The sequence below is a fragment of the Rhodnius prolixus genome, unplaced genomic scaffold (genome assembly GCF_049639745.1).
Source record: "Rhodnius prolixus isolate KJV_2025 unplaced genomic scaffold, Rpr scaffold_5, whole genome shotgun sequence".
Lineage (NCBI taxonomy): Eukaryota > Metazoa > Arthropoda > Insecta > Hemiptera > Reduviidae > Rhodnius > Rhodnius prolixus.
The window spans coordinates 37,451,975-37,468,326 of NW_027411624.1; the positions used below are offsets into that span (position 1 = coordinate 37,451,975).

At 34.8% G+C, this 16,352-nt stretch overlaps 2 protein-coding genes across 4 annotated transcripts in view; one reads left to right on the forward strand and one right to left on the reverse strand.

The window, feature by feature from the left end:
- The window catches only part of LOC141458393 (uncharacterized), a 311,203-nt gene that overhangs the window by 229,076 nt on the left and 65,775 nt on the right, over window positions 1-16,352 (reverse strand). The window lies entirely within an intron of this gene.
- Window positions 1-16,352, forward strand: part of E23 (ABC transporter G family member E23) — a 306,543-nt gene that overhangs the window by 210,671 nt on the left and 79,520 nt on the right. The gene's annotated exons all lie outside the window — the stretch shown is intronic.

Below are 16,352 nucleotides of genomic sequence, written 5' to 3' on the forward strand. Positions count from 1 at the left end.
GAACAAGAGTTAGCAGTTGAAAGGAAGAAGAGGGAGAAAAGTTTCGATATGTTATACATGAATATGAAAACATCAGTAGAAGAACAGAAACATTACATCAAGAACCAAACTGAAGAGTTAAGCAACAACATTTTAACAAAAATTCAAAACCACATTGCCGTGATTGAAGATAGCCGAAATGAATGGACGAAAGAATGTGATGGGAAGTTAGAAGACATCGAACAGAGAATCAACAGAATAGAAATGCGAGAACTGCCGAGTGTGCAAGGTGGTGGAGCAATGGACCTGTGTAACATAAAATGCCGAGTTAGGTTTGTGGATACACAGAAACAAAACCCGATAGAATTCTTGAAGGAGTTTGAGCGAAAATATAAATCACTAAGTGATAAGATTAAGATTGAAATTTTCGAACAACATCTAGACGGAAGAGGTATGGCTTGGTTTCAGTTGGTAGTCGATAAAATAAAAACCTTTGACGAATTAAAGCAAAAATTTATCAACTATTTTTGGGACGATGTTGAACAGGGCAAGGCAGTCGAATTGCTTCAAACTGGAAGATTCGATGTTTCTGATGCTCGTAAAGCAGATGAATACGCAATGATTGTTTATCAAATGTGCAAGAATGTGGATAAATTTCCAATCTCAGAGACTAAAATGTTACAATTAATAGCTAAACATTTTGGAAATACTTTCGCACAAGCAGTGGTTGTACAAGGTATACAGAATTTCGAAATTTTTCTAAAAGTTTTGAATGGATTTCCGCTTGAAACTATACATCGAGAGTGCAGGAGGTCAGAGTTTAAACCATTTAATGAACGAACATCAAATCCAAGATATCAGCAAAACAGCAATCAACAGTATTCAAGACACAACCCACAATGGCTACCATCAGATAACGCCGAAGGAGCTAAAGGTTCAAAAAACGAGTAAATTCTGTCGAATACCACCAAAATTGTCACTTACGGAAGAATAATCGCGATAAAAGGTATTCGACACAAATGAAAAGGAAATTTAGGCCAAATAGTAATTACAAAGTTTGGATGGAAAATCAGAAACAACTTTGTTTTCAGCAAACAAAAATAAAAAATAAATTCCTAAAAGGATATAATTATAGAAATATCAATTTTGAAAGAAAATCACAAAATAAGAATAAGATACAAACTGAGTTTTTTAAAAAGGATAACGGCAAATATCAAAGAGTTTTTTATAACACTAACTGGCTTAAAAATAGCAAAGAGCAGAATTCAAGGATTAGTGAACAGAATTCTTATAGAGAAAGAAGTTCAAACGTTACCGACACTGCGGACAACAATATTCAATATTCAAGTAATGGTCATTCAATAGAAGATAATGTTTATATTAGTATTTTAACAAAAAGTTGGGGAGATTTACTATTAGATGAAGGAAGACAGGCAGATTCGCAAATTAAGGAAGCTTCATCCATTTCTCCTTACGAAGAAATGTCTTTTCGTCGGTGGGCATAATGTAACATAGTGTGTTGAGTGGTGGGAGTCTAAGGGACCCGCCGCCCAAAAGGGAAGAAGAGGGGAGTTAGTTGTAGAAAAGTAAGGAGGGGACAGTCACCTACCATCCGCCAGGGCCCGAAGACCAATTGGTAAAATATTTTATTTTGAGCTCATTAATTTTAAATCTTAATTAACTTAATTATTTAAATTTTGTATTTTAAGGGAAACTTTGTTTTATTATTTTAATTTATTTTTGGTTTATATAACTTGTTACCCAGCTGGCGTCATCCTTTAATTTAAAGAAATATACTTTGGTTTGTTCAGTTTTGATATGCGTTTTTTTATTTATTGGATATATCACCACCTCTAAGGACAACTATAATGTTGCAATGTATTTATTCAGTTGGATAAATAGAATTTCTCTTGTGAGTTGTTTTTCTTTTTTTTTTTAGAAATATATTATTTGTAAAACAGTATTTTATAATGAGTAAATGTTTAGTGTAAGACTTGGAGAATAGGAGAGTTCAGTGCCGTAGGAAATGCTGGTGGCGCCACTGGCGTCCTGTCGGCGAGTTGGATTGCAAGGAATGGTTCTAGAAGCAGGAGATTGTAATGGAAGGAATAAGTAGTTAAAAGAGTCCTGTACTTATAATATTTTGTCTCGGCGAGTTGTACTTAAGAATAGATATGAAGAGTTAAATTTGTCACGTTAAACAAGAGCATCACCGACCTCTGAGGATGAGGCACTCAAATCTGAATGTCTGAATGGGTCGAATGGCTAGCCTAATCCAGCAGCTGCTCAAGTCTATAAGTCCAAAATTGGATTGACTTCAGGGTATTTAGTCTGCCTTAGTTCAATAATTTTAGAACACCTTCTGAGAAGTAGCTTAAGTTAGTTTAGCACGTTTAGATTGATTGATTTGTCTTTGAAGAGCCTTAAGTAGGGCACCCAGTGCAAGGAAGAGGATTGTTGTTATTAAAGAAGTCTTAGGGAAACAGTAGACCTGCCAGAAAGTGCTTGTGACCATGGCATTTCTGGATATTCAACTGGATTTGCCACCTTGTTTTGCTCTAGGATCTGTTAGTTCCGAGTGGGTGTTCCAAATTTGTCACTAAGAATTGTAATTTTCTCTTACTTTGATTATTTAATGTTAATCATCACTAAATTATCTGCATTGAACACTTTGATTCAGTTTTGGAATCTTTAGAGTCTAAATAAATGATCTAATTTCTAAACAATTATCTCGTTTTCTCTCATGCTTTCTCATAATGTGGGTGTATGTGAATTAAAGAGGAAATTAAAGATCAAGGAAGATCAAATAGTATTCAGTTTGTCTTCGAACCGACTCCAGGATCAAAAGCCATCAACCGAAAGTAGTATTTTCATTACTAGATATTCTGTGTCGTTGAAATCGGCTGTTGAAATCGGGAGAGAGGGTCCAGGAGGGTTATAGCCTTGTGTCGAGAGGTTGGTGAAGACAATTTAGGGAAACAGAATAGATAACAATTGGAATAACTGGTTTGGAAGGGCTGTATAAGGGTTTATGTTACGAGGGTTTGGTGGAGCCTCATTATTCTGCTCTGTATTCCATTTCGGTGTTTTGAATGATGTTTTGTTAGGTAAGTTCGCTATTCAACCTTACCTAGGCTATATCTTGTACAATTAATGTAAAGTAAAGTAAAGTAAGCGCCTATTTTTTCAGGCGGTGCTTAACGTCCAACTACTAATTAGGTGTCGTGGACGGAGGCGACTAGCAAACATACTTTACTATAAATTTCTCATATTAACCATTAAATAAAATCAAAGGCCTAAGACCGAGAATCGAACCCAGTACCACAATACATATTAGCTTCGCAGGTCTCGCCTCTAACCGATCGGCTACCGCGGCGCCTTTGTACAATTAATGTTACTATACTGATCTGCTTGATACTTTCTAAAACTTCATTTACATCCGAAACGACGAACCAATAATCTCAAAAAGAATTTTGTGATTCTTGGCCAACCCCGTCTAGCTAAAGTATGTATTAATGTTTCTAAACAAAAAAATGTTGAGCCTTTGGGAAAGTCTGTGCCAAGCAACAAGACAAAGAACCTATAAAAGAGATATCTTTCGACTGACACAGACCCGAGGAAACGAGGTTAGCGGTGTGGTGGCGCATGCGCTTCATGTTGGTGAAAGTTGTTGACTAGCAGCTGGAGCGGCCTAAGCGCCCCTTTATTCCCCCCCCTACCCCTGCCGCTTCTATCCCACGTGCATCGTCCTCTCTTCGTTGATCCTTCCATACTTCCTTCTTTTTCATCATCTCCTTTCCCCCAAAAAAAGAAGTTTTTTAATACCTGAGTTGCGAGAACGTGATGTGGAGTCCCGCTCCCTGAGGATCTTATACTATGTATATATTTTTATTTTTTATTTTTTTTTATCAAATGTGTTTGGTGGGAGGGGATGGACGAGGTAGGACTTGGAGGGGAACCAGGGTCGACAACCTGCACCAAATAGAGGAGTGTTCCCGAGCTGTGTGTAATGTGTGTGCCTGTTGTAGAAGTATTTACGGCGGGATCTGTGTTCAAAAAAGGGGGTTGGCGGGGAAGTGAGGAGGAGGTGAATATGCGCACGAGGGGGTGCGCATAGAGCGGCTATGTGGAGGCGGGGATATAACAGTCCTAGTTTGGGTTCAGTCACCCTTCGGCACACTTCTATCTGCATACCCGCTCTAGCCTCTCTCTCTGTCTCTCTCGGTATCTCTCGCTCTTCATACCTCTGTCATCATGTCCGTGTATATACAGAGCTCTCGTTATAATCTAACCATCTCTCTACCCCTCCACTAATATCCTACTATCTCTTTCCAACATCAAACTGCATCTGGCCAAAACAAACATCTACATATCCCCATACAAGAGAGAGCAAGAGAATATTAGCGCTCTTCCCAACACCACCACACATGCACACTAATGCACATATTCAGCAATACTCACGGCAGATGTGCAAGCATGCCTATCTCCCTCCTTGTCTCTAATTTATTTACTTTATTTTTTAGCAAAACCCTCTCTTTATTGAGTCAGTGAAATTAACAGATAAAATACCCCTTCAATTAAATCTTAATTTATTTAATTGCAATTTCATTTTTTATTGAATTTTACCTACAATTTAAAAGAAAGGGTAAACATTTATTTGGAATTTTCGTCAGGCTGAAACCTGCAACTACAGAAACAAAAAACCACGAATAATGGGGACAATTCGTCCCAGAATTACATTTAATAGCGTACCAGGGCAGAACCATTTCTCAGATCAGTAGAAGTATCTGCAGTTTAAAACAAAAAGAACTAGGACACTTTCCTGGGGTATGACAGCGAATTTCGGGAATAAAAGATGGATCTAGATCAGTGATGGCGAACTTTTTGAGCTCGGTGTGTCAAAATTTTGAAAACATTCGTGGCATGTCCACACATCACAAAAATAAAGACTAAAAAAAAAAAATAGAAATATTTATAATTTTTTTAAAGTTAATTATTTGTTTAATGCCATTTAAAATACAAAAAACCAAAATTATGAAACCAATGATTTTACATTTAGAGACTTACATTAATATTTATTATTAATAACCAACTCTGGCCATTATGAGAGACAAATATTTGAATTATAAAATTTTTTTATCCTTGAAGATGCGTGTCACTAAAAATGAAGCTTGCGTGTCATAGGTTCGCCATCACTGATCTAGATGATGGTGGACCTGAGCGAAAACCTCTAAAATTTAACCTTCTAAATCTCATTAACTAATATCACTAGAACATTGTAATTTATACCAGTTATACAGCTAACTTTTCTCTGCAATTCGGTAAAGAATTCATTAAAATCTAAAAAAAAAATATTCGAAAAGAGATACAAAGGTTTGAAATTCGAACGAAGTTGAAAACCTCCAAAATTTAACCTTCTATATAGTTCAATAGTATAACAGTAAGATAGTTATGAATTGAAGATCATATCAGTAAGTTTGATGGAAGAACTCCCCTTGAGCTTCCCAAAGTTAGACCGAGGTATCCTTATCCAGCAAACTAGTGTCCTGCGAAGTCACGCATTTTCTGAGTAGAAAATTTTTATTTACTTATTTATTCATTTTATATTTCATTTCCTACATTTAAAACTTCAAAGATTACAGATTTCACAATAACTGTGATGCATACTAGAAGGGTCACAATTTTAGTTCTTACCACAATGACAATGCACTTGTTTCCTAGTTAGCTAGTAAACATTCAATAATTATAGATTATATAGATCTTATTATAACGGCCTACAAACCAGCCAGTTTATTCAATAACATTTTATTAGGTCAATTCCTTTTTATGTTATATTATGTTATGTAGAGAATAACAAAAAATTGCACGCAATGCGGCCTAGTAAAAAAAAGCCTCCCTTTACCGGAAGTATTATTTATTTAAACTACCAACAAACATGCCATAAATACTAGATTACAAAAAAATACTACGATCATCGAAACTGAATACTAAAATATATAGTTAAGATAAATATTATAACAAAGTAACAAATATAACAAATTAATAAAAAGAAAATTACTTTAATTAAAAGATCATAAATGTGCAAGCCTATGTTTATTGCATGCATTTAAGCAAAATGCAACAACAGATTTATATAAAAAGGTGTAAAATTATACGAGTATATGTAGCTATAGTTTTCTAAATTATTAGCTAGTTAGTGCGCAGCCGCAAGTCGACCTCTTTCTAGAACCTTTCTCCCTGTGTGCAAACATTTAGACATATGGAAATGACAAACATATCTGAACATAACTGTGGTGCCAAAGAAATAATATTGAATTTCCCTTTTTCTTTTTGTTTTTCAAATTTCTAACAAAATTTCGATTTTATTGTGTTTATACAAGGTGTACGACGACATAACATATGTTGTGTAAAACGAGCCAACTTTGGCGCACTCTCTAGGTGTTGAAGAATTAGGCTGGGAAGCGAGGAGGAAGGAGATCGTGGTGCCCAACGTTGTTTAGTAACGGAAATGGAAGATTTGTCAAGATGGGGAGTACGAATATCCTTTCTTGTATATGGGAGAAAGGATATTGAACGAGTGGGTTCGCGTGATCTGTTTCTAGATTAAGGTGGAAATTTAAGAATCGAGTTTATGGGGGATTACTTTTACTTTTTTCTTCTTTTTTTTTTTGACGAAAGAGGAGCTACTAAGATCATGACGGTTTCGAGAACTTAGTAAGGATTCTGCGAAAGGACTGGAAGGATTGCATAGATTGTTTGGTAGTGAGTAGCTTCTAGGACAGTGATGGCGAACCTATAACACGCGGATCAGTGCTGACACGCAAGCTTCAATTTTGGGTGACACGCATCTTCAAAGATAAAAAAAATTCATAATTCAAATATTTGATAAATTAAGGAATAAGTTTGATTCTTTACATGAAAGATATTGATCACTTAAATATGTGGCAGGAGGTTTCTACATTTTTTTTTGGTAATTAAACGCAACTCTCCCAAAATTACCAAATAATTATTAAACCTTCTTGTTTGTAACAGATGTAAAATTAATTTTTTAGCCATTTTGTGTACGCTTGAGAACATCTAAAGCTCTTAACATTTGATTTTTCTTAGAAAAATCACTCGGAAAACGACTTATTTCCCGATATTAAGAAAAATACTAGCTTTACTGCCTTGGTAATATTTTTAGTAGAAAGGGGATGAAAAAATACATAAAAATGACCTATCGCGTGCTCTTCTTTCTCTTTGATAACAAGTTAAAAAATTGAAATATGATTAATAAATACCAGATTTTGAAATGGCCTAGCACCTTTAATTTTAAAGATTTCGAATTGAGGTTCCCTGTTTCTTTCACAACTTTTTATACTCTTTAAAACTGTGTACATGAAAACGGGGGTCAACTGCAAACCCTCACATTTGGTCGCGCGTCAGCCGCGTATGCGGGCAGGAATCTAAAATCAAGTCACATATTCTGAAACTAGAGGTGATGGGCAACAAATTTTTCCTCTACCATTTTTCGCTCAGTTCAACCGTTTAAGCTTGAAATGCATTTGAGCCGTCTTAAAATGAACACCCTGTATATTACTTGATTTTCTATGTTAAATATCAATGAAATATAATAAAACAGATCTCTAAATGTAATTGATAATAATTTAGTCTTTACTTCTGTGATGTGTGATGACACGCCAGGAAAATTATGTTTCGATTTTTCACAAAATTTTGACACACCGCCGAGCTCAAAAGGTTCACCCATCACTGTCCTAGGTAAAGAAAATCTAAAGGCTCGAACCCAGAATCTTCGTGTGGTAATCCAGCTAATTTCTTCCCTTTCCCTGTACTTATTATTTTGAATTATTAATTATTCTATTCTTTTTTTTTAAGACAAAAAAGAATTCATCACAACTTAAAAAACTAATTATCAACATATTTATCTTTCCATAAAGATTAATCCTGAATTTACCCAAGTGAGAGTTTTAGAAAGTGCTCTTTAAACAGTCAACAAGAAAAAGATTCAAGATAATTTGGAGAATATATAAAACAAAATAGAATAATAACTAATGAGCAGCAGAGGGACTCAGCTAGGTATCTGGGTAGAACACATTCTTATTTAAATTACCGTTCCCTTAAAAAGGAATACCTATTCTTACTTAATTCTAAATCTACCTTTCACTAATAGTTTTTTACTTTATTTTGACCATAATAATAGTTTTAAATGATTTCTAATGGGTTGTTTTGTTCGTAGGTTTCAAAAAAGTGATTATTAATTTTAAAGTGGACAAAAATGCACTTTCATTGTTTAAGTAAAGTATCAAATGTTTTAAATGAAATTCATTCGAATTTCAAAGCTTTATATCTTTCTTCGTATTGTTTAGATTTTAATGAATTCTTTACCAAATTTTGGAGTAAAGTTAGCCTGTATAACTGGTATAAATTGTGATGTTCTAGTTGCAAACAGTTAATGAAATATAGAAGGTTTAAATTTTGGAGGTTTTCCAAATTTCGTTCAAATTTCAAAGCTTTATATCTTTCTTCGTATTGTTTAGATTTTAATGAATTCTTTACCAAATTTTGGAGTAAAGTTAGCCTGTATAAACTGTGATGTTCTAATTGCAAAACAGTTAATGAGATATAGAAGGTTTAAATTTTGGAGGTTTTACAAATTTCGTTCGAATTTCAAAGCTTTATATCTCTTTCGTATTGTTTAGATTTTAATAAATTCTTTATCAAAATTTTAGAGTAAAGTTAGCCTGTATAAACTTTGATGTTCTAGTTGCAAAACATTTAATGAGATATAGAAGGTTAAATTTTGGAGGTTTTCCAAATTTCGTTCAAATTTCAAATGTTTTATAAACTTTTGACTGTAATATATTTTTAATTATGCCTAGATGAGTTTGGTGGGGGGGGGGGGATCTGAATAGAATTGCATTTCCAAGATGGAGGGTTTTTAGGCTAAAACACATTGGATGCTGTTTTTTTCTTATTCAAGGAGAAAACATTTATGAGAAACTGAATTTCTAGAAAAACCAAAAAAAATAAAATGGACAAGATATAAGTCCATCCTATTTTCTCTTTACTGTTAGTTAGGGAGAGGGAAAGATGTAGACCCGAAAATAAGGCCCTTTGTAGGGTCCAATCTAAAGTTTCCAAATGCCTACTGTTTTTAGCTTTATGTGGAGGGGATATCTTGTTCAACATACCCTCAGTCCCCCATTTTTCCTGACACTGGGGTGACCACCAAACGGATATTTCAGGTCGAAAGATCGGAATAATTCTTACATGAACACAATTCTTTCCTTACGTACTAAGAAAAAAATGAAAAATTAATAAAAATGGCCGCTTTCTCTTAATAAACTGTTGTTGAATTGGAACATGTTCAATATAAACTTCAAGAATATATGCTGAAGGGCCCAGTTTTGCTTCTTTATAATGGGCCAGTTCAATCTAAATGTGCCCTTTTATATATATATATATCCATTTAACGTTGCAGTTTGGGCACTTTTTTGGACCGAAACTTTCGACCCTATCTACTACAAAGGAACTTCTAACAATATCCGGTTTCCCGAACTTCACTTCTTGTTTTATTGCATAGATTTAAAACAGTTTTCATTGATTACTGCAGTAAGTTTAGGTAAAGTAAGTAATCAGTAGCTAAAGAATTATTAAAGAGTATATATTGGTGCGGATATACTCTTAGAGAGAGGGTAACCACACACATACACACGCACACGGGCACGCGTAGTAGAGAGGGAATGTGGACAGTATGCAGGCCGTGGACCGGGCAGTATGTAAACAACATGGGCTGGGTTCATCGAATCCTCGAGCCAAAGAATTGGGTCAACCAGTGCTGCTGTGAATAGTGTTGTACCACCACCCCCACCTCCTTGCTCCCACAAACCATTTTTAAAAAGAAAGGATCTAAAGCTTACATTGGCGTCACTACTTTGTCTGCAACTGCGCGCTAATCGGACTTCCCCCCCCAAAAAAAGAAATGAACTATTGCCTTTTCAAGTTCTTAATAAAATTCATGCTTCTAGTACGAAAATTCTCTTCAAACAACCCTGAATATCAGAAATATAGTTTATTTTCACAATCATATACAGCTTAAAAGCCCGTTAAGTCTGAGCCTACAGCTCTTTATTCGCAGATATCCCATTTTGGTTTCTACTATAGTTTAATGTACTAAGTTTCTGGCCACCAGAGAAGAGATCTTCAGACATTTATCCAGGCTGCATTAAAAGCGTTAACAGTTAAAACAACCTCGTCCCTTGTTTTGGGAATGTAGCTAATATACCTGAGAAGGTTTTCCCAGAGTAACAGAGGCCATTGAATGAATGTCCAGGGGCATGCTGTCATCAGGAATGGTGAATTTTCTGATCATCTAGGCAATTACAAATCTTTACTGCTATCCCTAAAATTAATATCCTCAAGAGCAATGGTTTTTGGAAGAAGCACGTGGTGAATTCTAAAAGATTGTTTCAGGAAGCAAAAAACAAAAAAAAAATCCAAAAAATTTATGACCGATTTGGGTAAATATTAGGGACGAGAAGATCCTGCCTAAAGTTAAGTAGGACCCTGATTAATCTGGGTGACTGGTGCGGTAGGTTCAGGCAAAAATTTTCACAGGTTAATTAACTCGGAAGCTCTGTGTAGACTCTGCAAGAAGGCGCCCAATAAAAAGAGGCTATTTATATCCTTTTTGATTGCATTTACATCGCGAAGTAAGAGATATTTGGCTATCTACGGCCTGAAATCATTTTGCAAACTTACTGCTAGGGGAGATCCTAGATCTATAATAAAAAATGGGAGTATTTATCTACTGGGGACTACCTTAAAGAAGTTGCTAAAATAAGTCCCACAATTGTAGCCCTGAGTGATTTTTATTTTTATTTAAGGCGCATCAACATCTAAGGTTATTGGAGCTATGAGCTTTCTCCAGTGTATGGCCGGCCTCTGGACAGTGTGTTCTCTCGATACAAACAACAGAAAGCTGAAAGAGGCTCCTAGGAAAAGAAGTTGAATTCAGCCAGATTTGAATCTATGATCTCCGCGTTTAAAATACATAATTAGCTAAACACTCAGCTAATTCTCTTGCTGTTGCCTTGTGTGTTATTAATAAAGATTCTGTCTACCAGAAGTGAAACCAATAGATTTCTTTTATCTTTGTATACAGTTCAATCACTCAAAAGCCTACCCCTACTTGTTTAAAATTGTTTAATTTTTAGACAGGTTCTTCGGGAACATCAAGACAAATCCACTGGATAAATAACTAAAACTAAATGCTTCCAATAACAATACGATAGAAATAACAGAAATGCCAAGAAAATCGTTTAAATCACAATAGAAAAGAAAACGTCATCCACTGACAAACGAATTTGCCCTAAATCCTCTCTTTACTGGATACCAGATGATATCTACATAACGTGAGAAAAAAAAACAATAAGGTAAACAAAGATGGAATGAAGGATGTAATAATTTAAAAGAATGGTCGATGAAGTTGTAAGAAGTAATAGTAGAAAAGATTAGCCAATAGAACCTTTGCGTTGTTGGCCGTTCTATAAATAGCTTACATCAGGTGTTGAGCAAACTTAACGAAGCCTTAAATAACTGGAATGTTTTGTTTTTTGCTTTAAATATGATTACTTTATAATCATGCGGCGAAGAAGTACCTAAACCACTTCTAAGTAATTCGAATAGTTAGTTACCAAAGACTAAGAGTTCGAAGATCAGTTTGGTCACGATTCATATATTTTATTTGGTCGAACATTGTTTGGCCCACCATTTATAACTTCAAACAATAGGATAGAACATTTTTATTATTTTTTTTTTTTTTTGGGTCCATCATGGTGTACACAGATTATTTCTATTCTTAAATTATTCAAGTAACGTTGTTTTCACAGCCACCATCTTTTTTCTGAAAGGTTATAAGAAATCTGAGGCAGAGGAGGAGTTCAATAACATACTTCTTTTCTATTATGTTGGTATCATTGCTTTTAAAAATAAATCTTATATGAACTTTCACACGAATGTCCTGTTACTATAACGCTAAAGGTTGTCGTCTCCAAGCTGAGATCTTTACTAAAACATTAGTTTGCTTCAAATAGATGATTCGATATGTATTTATCGGATAATAATATCGAATAACTGAATAATCGGATAGCGAAAGATAAGAATGAAATCGTTTTCAAAGTGATTCATGGCTGCCAACACACATCCCTCACAAACTTATTTAAATAAGGGAACTTCGTGGAGCATATTTCCGGTGTGAAGTTAAAATCTAAGTACTGCACGATTACAATACGACTTAGTAGAGTAAGAGAAAATAAAGAAAAAATATTAAACTAAAATTTGATAAAAAGATTTGAAAAAAAGAGAAAATTTTCTTTAAAAAAATAAATAACAAAGGCTTTCCGTAATTCCGAATAAAAAATTCCAAAATCTGAATAGTTAAACTGATAGAAACGAAAGTAAATACCAAATATATAAACAAAAACTATCTGTTTACAAAAATTTGCGTGTATTTATACGATACGTCATGCAAAATGTATTTATTGTATATACATAGATATACCAAACCAAATAATAGTGTCCTCATTTCCCCCCACTCTCGCCGAAAATAAAGCTATAATAGTTGGTATAGGTATATATATTTCCCCGCCCCCACCAACGATCAATATTTGGCGGAAGGAAGAAAAACCTAGAATCAAGTGGGGGGGTAGGTGGATGAATTGATATGACATTAATTTAAAGCGACTAGCTTCCGGGGTTTAGGACCTCTCGCACTTCTTATCGTCGTATATATATATATACAATATCCTCCTGCCCCCAGCCACCGCCTCCGGACAATACCGTACTATCTACGACTTTATATGGTGGTACGAACAAAATATTTCCTACTTACAAGCGTTTGCCCGACCAATCGTATGAAGAGGGGGTTCTTTTTTAAAGAATAATTCACCAACATTGATTCTCTTAAATTAGTACTTAGAAGATAATCTTAGATAGAAATGCAGTTGTATGCATGTCTCTAATCTATGTACATTTGCAAGCTAATTGGGCTCGTTTAAGCTGCTAATTTACGCGAGACATTCCAGGGCGAAACTAGGGCACACAATGACTTTTCACTTAGTGCATTGTTTATCCAATTGATAAATTTGGATTAAACACGGGATTTATGCAATTAACATTACCTATCCCATATATCTTTCACTGAATGTCTAACTGCAGTTTGTTTAGATGCCACTCTTAACCAGTTAAAAAAAAAAAAAAAAAAAAACCACAGAATGCGGAATTAAAATCAGATCATGACGTGTATACACGTCGAACGCAGGGGGCAAAACAACCAAAAGTTTTTAGTACGATAGTCGTAATAAGAGTCATTGCAAGCAATCTCTGGGGCTTGAAACTACCAGAGCATTCTGTGCTCATTCAAAAAACCTTGCACCGCTTCACGTATGTATTGCTCTAGTTAACTAGGGGACGCAAGAGCTTTTACAAAGGAAGAAAAGAGTTTTTTGAATTCTGTGCAAAATTAAATCATGTTCGTACTGGGGTCATGAATCTCTACCTAAAAGGTAAAAACGGGCATTGCATAAGGGTTTGAGAGCTTCTATTTGTGTGCCTAATTCCCAATCTCTAATGCGGAGACCAAACATGTACCAACCACTTATCATTTGGCTGGCTCCCACCGCAGTTCTATTGGTAAGATTAAGGGAAACATCCCACCAAATAATATTCTTATTGTATTTTATTAGAATTTTAAGTTTTTATAGATAATGGTAATTTTATAGTTTTCACAACGAGTTATACACGTCAAACGCACCGTAATAGAGATTTGGTTTGACGTTTATAAACGTCAAACACGCTTAACTGGTTCAAGTAAAACGCCGACAGATTGTTTAGTTTCTGTATAATGAGTTACTTTTACTTACTACAGAAAGAGGAAGGAAGTCAAATTTTTTTTAGCATAATACTAGAAATTAGACTGGAAAAGAACTTAAGATCATTATACAACAATACTTGTACAATTTAAACTGAGATAAGCAACATCAGCACGACTTAGCCAACAAGAAAAATTAAATTAAAAAGATTTAACCCATGATTGTGTAAATTGGACCACTTTAGCCTGTTTCTCAAAAAGTGAATTTCTATCAGTAAGAAATGTAGCCAACAGCTTCCAATAGGTGATAATTCGTGGGCGAGAAACGTCGGGAATATTGTGGAAGAGCTAGACATTCTACCTCCAGCTCATTCAATTTTTTTGGACAATGAATTTGGGAGTAAAGAAAAATGACGTAATTTTGTTAAACATTCCTTTTAAAACTCTAGCGCCTCAAAAAGCTCCTTAAAATTCTAAAACTCCACTAAGAGTTCGGATGTAATAAAAAAAATTATAGTAAAAGCTTCACCGGTGCACTCTTTTGTCCTTGTTTGTAATTAAAAGCTAAATCAGCTAAAACAAATCTAAGGATAAGCATCTAAATTCGAACCCAGCATTTCAGCAGGGAAATAGTTAGTTATTTTTATAGAGTTACGTAGTGTTCCTTAAATTATTTTTTAGATTAACTTTTTACGAATAAGTTTTAGAATAAACGTTTGCATTTATAAATTTTAAGAGCTATTGTAAAATTCTTTAGACGATAGTTTTCACAAAGTAGACGTTTAAGCTTAATAAAAACTAAAATTGAAAAGTCAAAAATAAAAGAAAAATCAACAAATTATAATTTCCTTGAACATACCATCAAAATAGCCATGCACTTTGAAGTACTGATCGGGAAACTCACCTGTAACAAAGTATTAAACATTATTAATAAACCGAAAATTGGAAAATGTTGGGAAAATCATGTAACTTCCTCTTTTCTCAACAACGTTTACAATTATTAAAAAAGGCACAAATTATCTCAAGTATTATCGTAAAAATGAGCTGCTCAAAGATATGGTGATAAAACAGAATTCTTACGATTTAAATTAAATAAAAAACACTAAATCTAAATTAAGGGAAATGTTTTAGCCGGAAATAAGAGAGAAAGAAAACTGTATAATACAATATTTTGTATAGATCATCAATGGCTAAGTTCAGTTTCCTTTTACTGAACAAATAGTTGCAATTAATACGTACGTTGCAACCTATTTCCACTGAAGAGAATATATCGTCATTTGGCGCTTTAAGAGCGCGAAATAATGTGAATTTGGAAGTGTAAACTCACATAACCTGTGAAAGGGTTAAATATACAGCTGTTTTTTTTTCCGCGCCATTACAGGACATTGTCCTCTTATTTTAATTATGTCGTCAGCATTAATTTAAAAATATTAAATTAAAAAAAAAGAAAGATTAATGCTAGAGATAAAGAGTATTATTTTCTGTATGCAACATGCCGTGCACGGGGTATATTTTACATAATGTAGAGTGGGAAAAGAATATCGCTAAATTTTATCAATTATTGTTATGAACCTATAGGATAGATTTTGATTTAGAGGACTTTCTAGAAGTGATTGGTACAGGATACTAAAGGCAAAGAATTTGGCGCCATTTCCTTTATTTGCATTCAATCTACCAATGGACCAAATATTGCATCTTAAAAACCAAATTGGTACCCTGCAGATGACTATGAAATTGAGGGCTAAGTATCTGTACCAGAGCTGCGAAACTGAGGCTTTAATGATATGTACAAAAAAAATAAGTGTATTATATTTAAACTACACTATTCTCAAGTTGACACTTAAATTTCTCAATTTTAGATCTAAAGCAGGGGTGTCAAACTGGCGCCCCCTGAGGTAATTTCTTATGGCCCACAATGTTCTGAAATAAAATGAAAATATAAAAACTTAACAGGCCACTACAGGATCAGAAAACACATGCATCGCATGGGCCTGGCAGATGATAGCCTTTGTAGGGGTAGTGAACCCCCACAACTCATCCACTCTAGCGTAGGGGTAGTGAACCCCACCACTCATCCACTCTAGCCAGAGAGAGAGAGACAGCCCCCTTGGCACACAGAGAGGGGAGGCTCGGGAATGTATATAAAAACGAGGGAAAAGTCAAAGGAGGAATTCTGTTCAAAGTCTTACACTTGAGTTGTACACATCGTTTAGCCACGTCAGTCAGTCTGTTCTGTTCTTGTAGTGTAAAGTATACAGTCCTTGGCAGTCAGTCAGATAAATATATAAAATCTTATACCGATACTAAAAGTGTTATTTATCCATCAACATCTACAACCAACATCTCCTCAAACACCATTACAGCCTTTGTAGCTTCTATGAGGAGGAGGAGGAAACGGCACTGCACGTGTTGTGTCAATGTGAGGGGCTTGTGTGGCTAAGGATGTTACTTCTCGGGGGGAAAAAACCAATGTCTGTGATCTGTGAGCTTTACCCAAGAGTCG